The 10711-nt window shown below is 46.4% G+C and overlaps 1 long non-coding RNA gene across 7 annotated transcripts; it reads left to right on the plus strand.

Moving 5' to 3' along the window:
* The first annotated feature begins 319 nt into the window (after window positions 1-319).
* LOC148004674 (uncharacterized) lies at window positions 320-6456 on the plus strand. Of its 7 annotated transcripts, none has more exons than XR_015624636.1 (5): window positions 320-399; window positions 1170-1635; window positions 2292-2399; window positions 3066-3315; window positions 4003-4924. It is a non-coding gene; the product is annotated as an uncharacterized LOC148004674 (long non-coding RNA). The 7 variants fall into 7 exon arrangements; XR_015624641.1 differs by lacking the exon at window positions 2292-2399 and adding an exon at window positions 6340-6456 and having other exon boundaries at window positions 321-1010; window positions 4003-4343; XR_015624640.1 differs by lacking the exon at window positions 2292-2399 and adding an exon at window positions 6340-6456 and having other exon boundaries at window positions 321-399; window positions 4003-4343.
* The last annotated feature ends 4255 nt before the right edge of the window (window positions 6457-10711 follow it).

A 10711-nucleotide genomic window follows, 5' to 3' on the forward strand; every position in this document is an offset into this window, starting at 1 on the left:
CTAGTAATGTCTAAAATAATGCAAATCAGCATTTGTATCGTTGACTACTCTGCAAGTCCCGTCTTCCTGTATCTTTGACAGAACGGTGATTTAGCATTCTCTCCGAGGCCAGTATCTTCACAGACTTGCGTTCCTGGCTTTCCGCAGTACAGAGCAGGCGGTTCTAAGTTAATGTGTTTGCCCAAAGGCACAGTGACACAGCAGTAACGCCTCTGTCCTCCTGGGTGTTTAAGTCACTTCTTACTATGTCATTATGCGATGACTTTTCTCTGACGCATCAGGAAGCAGGTCTTTTAAAGACAAGGTCTCCAAGTTGCTCAGGCTGACCCTGAATTCCACAGTTTGCCTGCCTCGGGCTCTCGAATAGATGGGACTACAGGCTTGCACCACAAGGCCTAGGTTTCTGAAAAGCTTTTTAAAGAGATTAAGTTATGAATGTTTTTTGAGACAAGGTCTAATGTAGCTCGGGCTGGACTCTGTTTCTAATTCTGCTCTGTTTGGAAAGAAATGCTATAAGAGAGTCCTCAGGAATTACTGTAGCTATTGTGAATTTGACATTTGCCACGAGTCTAGCTGTATCGTGGCTATTTCTTCTCCAGTTGTTCTCTAAGTCATATTAGATACTTATTTATCTGCTTAATAGGTGGTCAGCCTGTATGTTTGTACAAATAATGATTTATTGGGTCCCTACCTGTTAGGAAGGAAGCATTTCAAGCGCTCCATTAACATTACTTCCTAAAACCCACAGATGCTGTTTTAACTTTTGAATTAAGATAAAGGTTTAATAACTTACCACTTAAAGGTCTTCAGAAGTCATATTGTCATAAAGTTAAGAGCAAAAAGTGTGATCTTCTGGGGGAGAAGCCAACCCTGTGGTTTGTTTGTGTCCATCCACTGATTAACAAGAACTTAGAACGCTGGGCAGTCAGCAAACCAGCAGGCGAACAGGCGTGAAAAGAGCTGGGAGGAGACTGTTAACTAAAGCAAGACAGAGCTGAAGCAGATGGGAAGTAGAAAAATCACCACGACATGTATCTTGGTTGGTTGGTTGGTTGGTTGGTTGGTTGGTTTTTAAGATGGGTTCTCCAGTCTGTAGAGTGGCCTCAGAGTGCCTTGTGGATGAGCACGACCTTGAACTCTTATCTTCCTACCTCTGCCTGGTGTTACAGGTGTGAGCCACCACTCTTGGTTTATGTGATATGAGGAACCGGGCCTAAGGCTTCCCGCAAGGACTCTACCAACGGAGCCACATCACCAGCTTGTGTCGTTTAAGTTTTTAAAAATTTATTTAGTTTTTTATGCGCATCGGTGTGAGGGGGTGGGATCCCCTACTACTGGAGTTACAGATAGTTATGGGCTGCTATGTGGGTGCTGGGAATTGAACCAGGATCTCAGGAAAAAACTGAGTTTGTAAGCAAGTGCTGGCAGTAGCACCCTCCCTATGTTTTCAAACAAATTGTCTCATTTCCCAGAATGTTGAAATTGGCACTGGTCATGTGTACCGGTGGAGGCAGAATTTTTTTTTCTTTTTTTTTTTCGGAGCTGAGGACCAAACCCAGGGCCTTGGGCTTGCTAGGCAAGCGCTCTACCACTGAGCTAAATCCCCAACCCAGAGGCAGAATTTTGAGTGAAAAGGTAAGTAGTTATCTAATGCTGCATAAGAATTAGATCAAATGTATCAAATTCAAAGAATATTTTCAATAGGTGTGGTTGTTGTGCTGTTGTTTCCTTATGTAGCCCAGGCTAGCTTTCAACCTACTATGTAGCCAAAAATGAGCTTGAATTTATGAATCTCCTGCTTCCACACCCTGAAGGCTGGGATACCAGCTGTGTGCCACTGATGGCTGATTCCCCAGGCCCTGGGAGGGGATCCAGGGCTCTATGCATGCTAAAGTAAGCGCGCCATCAGTTGGGCGACTTTCTCAGTTTCCCCGCTCCCTCTAAATTTTTATCTTCTACAATTACTGAGGGTCTCAAGGGGAGCTGCTTAATCAGATGTTCCCGTCATGCAGAGGCAGTCAGGCCGACAGCAGGGTTCTGGGCTTCTTGTAGTTTTTAGTTAGGTTACTCTAAGTTGTTATAGTTTTAGCAGTCAAATGTTTGGGAGGTGAATGATGAATACTTAGGGGGATCTGACAGGATAAACTGCTTCCTGGAGGATGGCAGGTTCTCTTTGGAACACTCTCCCTCTCCCTCTCTCTTCCTCCCCCTCTTCCTCCCCCTCTTCCTCTCCCTCTTCCTCTCCCTCTCCTTCTGCTGATCTCTCTATCTCTCTCACTGTCCTGAAATAGTTCCTGACTACCCAAGCTTTGGGTCTACGTTATGAAGAGTAAACAGCCCCTTTGACCTTCTGCATCCGTGCTGGGTCTCTTGGTTGGGGCAGGAGGATAGCGTTGGACGTAAGCATTTCTGCACAATGCTGAGTAGGGAGTTACACACAGCAGGGCATGCTTGGCTACAGCCAGAATCTATGCTGTCAGCATAGACTGAGTTTGCCTCTGCTTCCCCTCACTATCCCTGAATTAATGGCTCACCCAGAAACAAGGGGGGGTGTGTGGGTACGGTCATAAATTATCGGAGTATTTGTGGTGACTAGAGACCAGGCTTTTGCTGTTGTTTTACAGAGACCGTACACTCCCCAAGGAACCAATCTAATAAGGAGCCCCGGCAGATACAACCGTACATTCTCAGTGTAGCTCAGGGGCAGCGCAAGTTCTTAGAATGAAGGAGACCTTGGGTTCAGGCTCCAGTTCTGCAAAATTACAAGAAAAATTCAGTAAAATAGAGGGCCTGTCTGCTACTGGTATATATGGATGAGAAAAGTAAGGCAGGCGAGGGCAAAGATGAAAAGATGATCAAGATGATAGGTGTGTACCTTATAACCAAGGAGAAGGCAATATTTAGGCATTGTGTGGTTGTGAGAGAAGAGTGTTTGGATAATGGATGTAAGCAGAACAAAGCTCTCAAAGCAGGAGAGCAAGCAGGCTTGCAGAGCTGACAACGAGATGACCTACTTCATAGACTGCTTAACTAACTCCCTTCATCCCTAGTCTCCTCCTTTCTAGGCGTGGTGTGATGGTGAAGCAATAATGGTGTAGAGCCTGGCATAGCCAGAGATTTCCCAAAGCATGAAGGAGGTGCCCCGACCCTGTCCCCAGCTCTACCCATTCAGTGCGGATTTCTTGGGAAGAGTAATTATAATCCTCTACGGAAAGCGCTTAGCACAGAGGCTCACACACAGTAGACCGATGACCACGGTCACTCTCAACATCTCTAGAGTCTTCTTGGATGATGAGTTCATCAGTGTAGACATAGGTAAGACTGGGAGAGAAGCTCTGAGTCACCCATAGGGACAAAGGGAGAACAGTCACTAGCCTCAGAGTCCCAAGGAACCAAGGAGCAGGGCAGTGGACCTGACGATTAGAGAGGAAGGAGGGTCAGGCTGTCAAGGTTTACTCAAGACCTAAGAATTGTGGTGAGTCATCTATCTGACTTACCTGAAGGTATTTCGATGGAAGGGACAGCAGGGAAGAGGGGAAAAGGAGGTGAACCCTGATGCTTCGGTGTGAAGGAGAAAATATCTCTGGTAAGAATCACCAGGGAATCAGAGTTGACTGAGCCTTACGTGAGCATGACTGTGCAAAAGAGACAGACTAGAATGGAGGAGAGGGAGATTAATTATGTACATCAAGAAAATCTCCACAGGTGTGAAAACCCGTAGCTGTTAGGTGGGAGTATAGAGAGGCCATTTGCACATGAGAGTAGAGAGAAAGGGATCTTAGAGGGAAGGTACTGAAGGCAGTTACATCAGAAGCCATAAACAGAGGCTGCTCCTGAACCAGACATCCCCCTCCCGCTTCCTCTCCCCTCCCTCTGCCTCTCCTCCTTCCCCTCCCCTTCCCTGTCCCCTTCCGGTCCCCCTCCCTCACTCTCTCACTCTCGCTCTCTCACTCTCTCGATCTTTTCCCCTTTCCCCTCCCCCCCCCTCTGTTTTTTATGTAGTTCAGGCCGGCCCTGATTTTACTGTATAGCTGAGGATAACTTCAAACTCCTGGTCTTCCTGAAGTGATGAGACTGTGCGCACCGCCTCGCTGGCTCCGGTGACGCTAGATACTCCCTCCCCGGGCTTCACGCGCTAAGTGCTTTCCCAGCTGAGCTGCATCCCCACCCCGGAAGAAGTCCATGGAAATGACGAAGCATTTTTCTAGAATTTAATCTTCCACCACCACACTGGGAGTGACAAAGGAGGCTATTATTTTTGGAATTGACTTTGACTGTGAACTGCTCTGGGAGAGTCAAATGCAAGTGGAGAACAAAGCGATGACTACTCTCCTGTGTTCAAGGTGTGAAGGCTGGAGCAGAATGTTCTATTCCATGTCTGAAGGATCCCCTCCCCGCTCAAGCACAACTTGACAAGAACATTATTGGCTCTGCTTTAATCAGACCACCCAGAATGCGGGGCTTTTCACACCTCCTTAAAACATTCTTTTCCTTTTGTCTCTCGGATGTCTCTGTGTAAACCTTAACTCTGCTTTTCTCTGAGAAGCTCTAGGAGGGCTCAAAGGCAGACTCCGGAGCCCTTCCCTTCTCCCTTGATCTGCCAGTAACAGAGCCGCTGCACCTCTCTGTCTCCACCCCCTCGTCCTCTTCCTGATTTTCTCTCTCCTTTTCTCCTGCACACTCATCCCACACACAGTCCATTGAAAGTAGAAGGCCAGGCTGAGCATTCTCTCCGTCACCTGCTTCTTTAGGCAATGCACTGTGATCGGACACATCAAACCACATAAACTTTCTTTTTCCCCAGCCTCCCTGCTAGAGAGGGGGTTGTAGACATCACATGTGGTCATCGTGTCCCATCCGGAAGTTAAGGGTGACCCTGCAACTTGCTTTGGCTAATGAAAAATACGAGCTGGTTTCTACCTGTATTTTTGTTTGTTTGTTTGTTTTTTGTTTTCTGTTTTGTTTTGTTTTGTTTTTGTTGTTTTGCTTTGATTTTTTCTTTATAGGCATGCAAAGATTGGTCCTGTTTTTCCCCTCCAGGTTCTTCTTCCTTGATCCAAGCAAAATAACCTTGCCCCTATCCATTCTCTGGTTGTTACGAGTGTGCAGCTAACATTAGTGGCTAACATGGCCACTCTCTCACGCCTCTAGGTGCTAATAAGGGGACTTAATAAGTTCAGGGCGGGGAAATGTGACTAGACCTTCATTTGAGTCTGTTGACCGGCCCCATTGCAAAATACTAGAGTAGGCACTGTGTGGGGAATATTTTTCAAAGTTCTGGAGGCAAGGACATTTAAGTTTAAGGTGCCAGCAGGTTCAGTGTTTGGTGCAGGCCCCATCTCTACTTCCAAGATAGCAGCTGGCTACACAGTCTTGGAGGGAGGGGGGAGAAATTCCATTTGTCTGTGTGACAAAAGTATCTGGGTGTTGTGAGAACTCTCCTTTAAAGGACTCAGCCTCCTTAATGAAGGGAGGAGCCCTCAAGACCTAAACACCCCTTAAAGGTCTCAGCATCAGCCACTTGAACTTCAGAGAAGGACACACTCAAGCCCTACAGGATGTAACTTAAGCCCTAAATGCTATGTGTGCTCCTGACCTGCCCACCTCTCTCTTCCTTGCCCTCGAGGCTCTCTGTCCTCTGAGACACAGTTTTGAAATCAGGCCAGTTACCAACTCTTCAGACCTACATTCCAAGGAAGAGGAGTAATCACGCATTTCTCACTTTAAATCAACAGATAGACATGATAATACTTAGTGAGAAAGACTAAATCAAAAGCTAGAAATGATTTTGCTCGGTGAGAAAGACAAACAGAAAAAGTGAGAAGGAGGGAAAACTAGGTGCCACCGGTTGGTTCAAGCTGCTGGAGGAAAGTGAAAGTGTTTCTGCTGTGAACAAGAAAGTAGCAACATGGAGGTGAGAGGTCATGTAAAAGCAGCAGGGTGCTCTCCCGGAAGATCCAGTCAAGAGGCATGGTCTTCCCTACCTGGAAAACAGCCTTCTGGTACACTGTGGTGGTTAGATAGGAGAAGGCAATGCTAGGCCTTCAAAATGCCAGGACTGCCTCCTGCTCAGGGCTAATGCTGCTGGTAACCTAAAGTCCGAGCCAATGCTCCTCAGGAGGTATTACTCTGAAGGTTCTGGAACCCTTAAGAACGTTGTTACACTTACCCTGCCTGTGCTTTCTGAACAGAACAACCAGGTGTGGGGACAGCCTGCCTGGATACAGCATGGATTATTGAATATATCAGGCACCTTTTTTTGATATTTGAAAATCGGGGCGGGGAGGTTATTTTCAAAATCTATACTGCTCGCTGATAATTTTCCTGGTCATTTATCAGGGTGGAGCTGCATGGAGAGATTGTTTCTGTATCTGGAAATGTAATAACCACTCTACAGCCCCACAGATCAAGGGATGATTTCAATGCTTCAGCCCTATTATTAAAGAATGATATTCTGTAAAGTCTAGCTGCCATGGAAAAAGTTTCTTCTGGTGGATCTGGGGAAACGGAAAATCTTCAGGAAAGGACTCACCACTCTAGATGTCCATAAAAGCATTTAAAATTCACAGGAGGAGGTAAAATGACAGCATCAAGAAGAGTTTGGAGGGGTTGGGGATTTAGCTCAGTGGTAGAGCGCTTGCCTAGGAAGCGCAAGGCCCTGGGTTTGGTCCCCAGCTCCAAAAAAAAGAACCAAAAAAAAAAAAAAAAAAAAAAAAAAGAGTTTGGAAGAAGGTGATTTCAGCTACCATTCATGACTTTCAGGGGTTTGTGACTCCAGAATAAGTATCTGAAGATGAGAAAGGACCTGTGGAGAGAACCAGGGGAAGAGGTACAGCCTGAAAATGAGGCCAAACTGCATAGTCTTGCTGGGGTGCTGTGCTCTACAAACCACTGGAACGCCGATATCAGTCAGACAAGGATGGTTTATTGGATGCACACCCTGATGCTGATCGATCAGGACTATAGCTCAGAATTTGGGACTGAGTCACGACACTAAATGAGCATCTTTCTCTGTCAGCTTATAAAGAAACACACACACACACACACACACACACACACCCCACACATACACACACACACACACACACACACACACACACACACATGCACACCCCACAATGAGCTCATGAACTCATAGGCAGGTGCAGGAAGTGCTATACAGTGGTCAGTTCTGACTCAAGATATTTTAGACAGAACAGTTCACATTGACCTTTAACTTGATGATGGGTCCTACCCAAAGTTTTGTGGAATTCCTTAGGACATACAGAACATAGCAGGGGGGTGTGGTCAGCAGAGCCCTGCTCTGAGTCAAAGTTATTTTTCTGTGTCAGTGATTGGCAGGCATGTTACAGCAACAATATGAAATAGCTGGCAGGCATGGAACAAAATGGCTGCAGTTATGCTGGAGTTTGGAGGTGGGGGGGGGGGGGGGGTGGGGCGGACCACAACAGTCTAGTGGTAAAACTTCAATGAATAAGGAGTTGACTCTTTAGGGGGATAAGAAAAAGTAGTTTCTTAAGATGGCTTCTCGGTAAAAAGGCTGTGAGTGCTGTTAGAATAGTGACAATGATCTAGAACATTCTGTAAATGTGGTAGATAAAATGGAAGTAGGGTTTGGGAGGGCTGATTCTAGTTTTGGAAGTCCTGGTGTGTCAAGCATAACATGCCACAGGGAAACCCACCATCCAAGATCCAGTCAGTCAGGTAAACTACTTTGCTATCTTATTCTAAGAAATTGCTATAGAGTTCCAACTTTTGCCCCCCTATTACCTGGAACAGTCATCAGCCTTCAACATCAAGGCAAAACCCTCAGCTACAAACAACCCATAAGACACCAGTGGCCCAAGCAATCCTTGGCAATTACTTTTGTAGATTCTTTTTTTTTTAATCTAAAATTATATCCATTCATTTATTTTACGTGTATGCGAGCACACATGGGTGTGGAGGTCGGAAGACGGATGACGAGAGTTGCTCTCTTCTTTGTCTATCTGGATTCTGGAACTCAAGTGTCAGGCTTGGTGGTAAAGCGCCTTTACCCACTGAGCCTCCCCACCAGCCTGATCCTTAGCATTTTGTAAGTGATAAAATATTTTTGATGAAAGGCTATCTATTATTTTTACACACAATACTCTTTACACATTACAGTCATAATTTTTACCATGCATGGGGAAGCCAGAGCACACTTGCATGATTCACTTTATTGCACTGGTCTAGAGCTGAGCGGTGAAGGAATGTGTGCACAGAGAAAGTGACACCCACGAGTAAGGTCTCCTTCACAGATAAAAGTTTTCCTGATGAAAAGAGCCTTCTACCTTTCTTTTAGCTGTTTCTCCTGTGTTAGTGATCACCTAGAATAATCAACTCAAAATAACCCAAAGAAAATCAGAAAATACCTCTTACCCCACTAGGAACTTAAATCCTGTGGTGAGTCTAACAGTCCCAAAATGTCCCTATGGGTGACATCACTGTAGGGTGGGAGGCAAAGAGATTCTATCACAGGGGGGCTCGAGGTAAGATGGAGAAGAGATGGAATTAGTGGACAAATGTCTCATTGAATGTGTCACAACCAGCAGAGGAGGTGAGCCTGAGCCAGGTCATGGGGTGAGGAAGGCCATGTTCACCAAGCCAAAAGAACGCAGCTGTAGACTTTACAGCCATGGCCAGCAAGATGCATGGATGAGCAGATTCAAGATCCTCCCGCATCCCAGGGGTACCAACCTACCACACCGAACTGACGGGGTGGACAGCTGTCACAGGGAGCACGGGACACATACACAGCACACCAGCTTACCAGAGCCTCAGCCCCACCTTTCCAGTGCCACTAAGGAACAAGCTACCCCTTCCATAGACCCCCATCCTGGGAAGAGGAGGAAAGGGGAGAAACCCAGCTCTACTAGGAAGTCAACTTTTAAATGAGAACGGTTAGCTGACACAAAGTACTTTCATCCAAATAGTTTAAGCATTGATTGTAAAAGAACATTTTCCTTCCCTCCCCTCAAGCTGGCTGCTTGCTGTGGGAGTTCACGAGGTACAAGTGCTTTACTGAGAGAGAGAGAGACAGGGTTCCATGCTTTGTAAAGTCTTTAAACTTGTATTCAATCGCTTGCTAATTGTTCAGTTCCCTCACCTGTTTCTCAAAAGGGAAAGAGAAAGGAATGGGTCTCCTACGGAGAATTCCAGAACGCCTGCAAGGAGCAGAAGCAAATATAATTAAGTTTATAAAAATAGCCAATGATTCCTCCTAAACTCCTCTGCTCTCTCGGCTTTATTTAGAAAAACTCAAAAATGGCTGGCAGGATGGCTCGCCCTGTGAAGGCACTTGCTGTCAACCTGACTACTTGAATTAAACACCCAGAACCCAGGGGAGAGGGAGAAAACCGATTCTACAAGCTGTCCCCTGACACCACATGCACACACAAACACACACACACACACACACACACACACACACACACACACACACACACACACACAATACACGCTTTGTTTTTGAGAAACCAGATGATTCAGACAACGTTACTAAGCACTTCCTAGCTGGACTTCTAACTGCTGGTCTGAAACAGGCCAGCACTGAGAGTGAGGTGGTTGGGGCCCTATTCTGTGATCTTCCCTCTACCTCAGTGAATGGTCCTGCTGAACTCCAAAAATATACTAATCCTCTTCTCTCTACATCAGTACAGTAGGAGATTTTCAAGTGTTTCTAGTAAAGAAGTAAGAAATACCTAAAATAAAAAGAGCAAAACAGTAAGATCAAGGGCTTCTCTCTTAGAGATTCATGGCGGCAGACTGGACGGGAATCCTTGGGCACTGACTAAGACTGCCTCCCATGAAAAGATTTTAGGGCTTTGGCTGAGGGTTGGCTTTCCCCCTCCTCGTCCTGCCAGGGGACTCTTGTCCCAGATTTAGAAATAGCTCTTCTTCCAGGCTCAGTAGCATACGTGTGTAATCCCAGGCACTCTGGGAGGCTGAGGCGAGGGCAGCCAGCCTGGGCTGCATAAGAAGATGCTGCCTCAACAGAGAGGAGGGGGAGAGAGGAAGGGGTGACTGGGGTGTCTTCCATTAAGTAGGGTGTTCAGACAGGGAGTACTTTTGCCAATCCCCACCCTCCCACTGGGTCACAGTGATAATAGGCTGAGACATTAAATTGCCACATCATAGGGAGGGTGGCATTACGGGCAGCAAATAGATAAAGGCCATGGTACAGCTAACTGTCCATCACACAGTGTGCGACAGAGACCCCTCTACAGCCAAGAATAGCTTGCTGCCAAGCAGTCAGAGTGAGACACCCCTTCAAGGAGAAATCTACTGCCAGAGGAAGGCACTACCCCTTGCTGTCAGCTGCCGAGGAGTCCAGAGACTTCTATTCAGATACAGCCAGGATCTTGGCTTAAGCAGCAGAAAGAGTTCCAGAGGAGTCCCTGTCAGGCAAAGCTGTGGTTTCTTAAGGAAAAGACAGTGGGTGGCTACAGGCTCTCAGAGATTATCCAGAGAGCTGTGCTTACATGCTTTGACAGTCTCTCGTTCCTGGTGTCACTCTTGCTGGTGTGTGTGTGTGTGTGTGTGTGTGTGTGTGTGTGTGTGTGTGTATGTATTTATCTTTAAAGCATTTTTCTTGGCCGGGTATGTAGACTTGTAGACATGGTTGAGTTTTTGCCTAGCATATGAAGCCCTGGGTTCATCCCCAGAGACCATAAACTGGGCATGCTCCTCC

This window comes from Rattus norvegicus, chromosome 7 (assembly GCF_021556685.1).
Source record: "Rattus norvegicus strain SHRSP/BbbUtx chromosome 7, alternate assembly SHRSP_T2T, whole genome shotgun sequence".
NCBI lineage: Eukaryota > Metazoa > Chordata > Mammalia > Rodentia > Muridae > Rattus > Rattus norvegicus.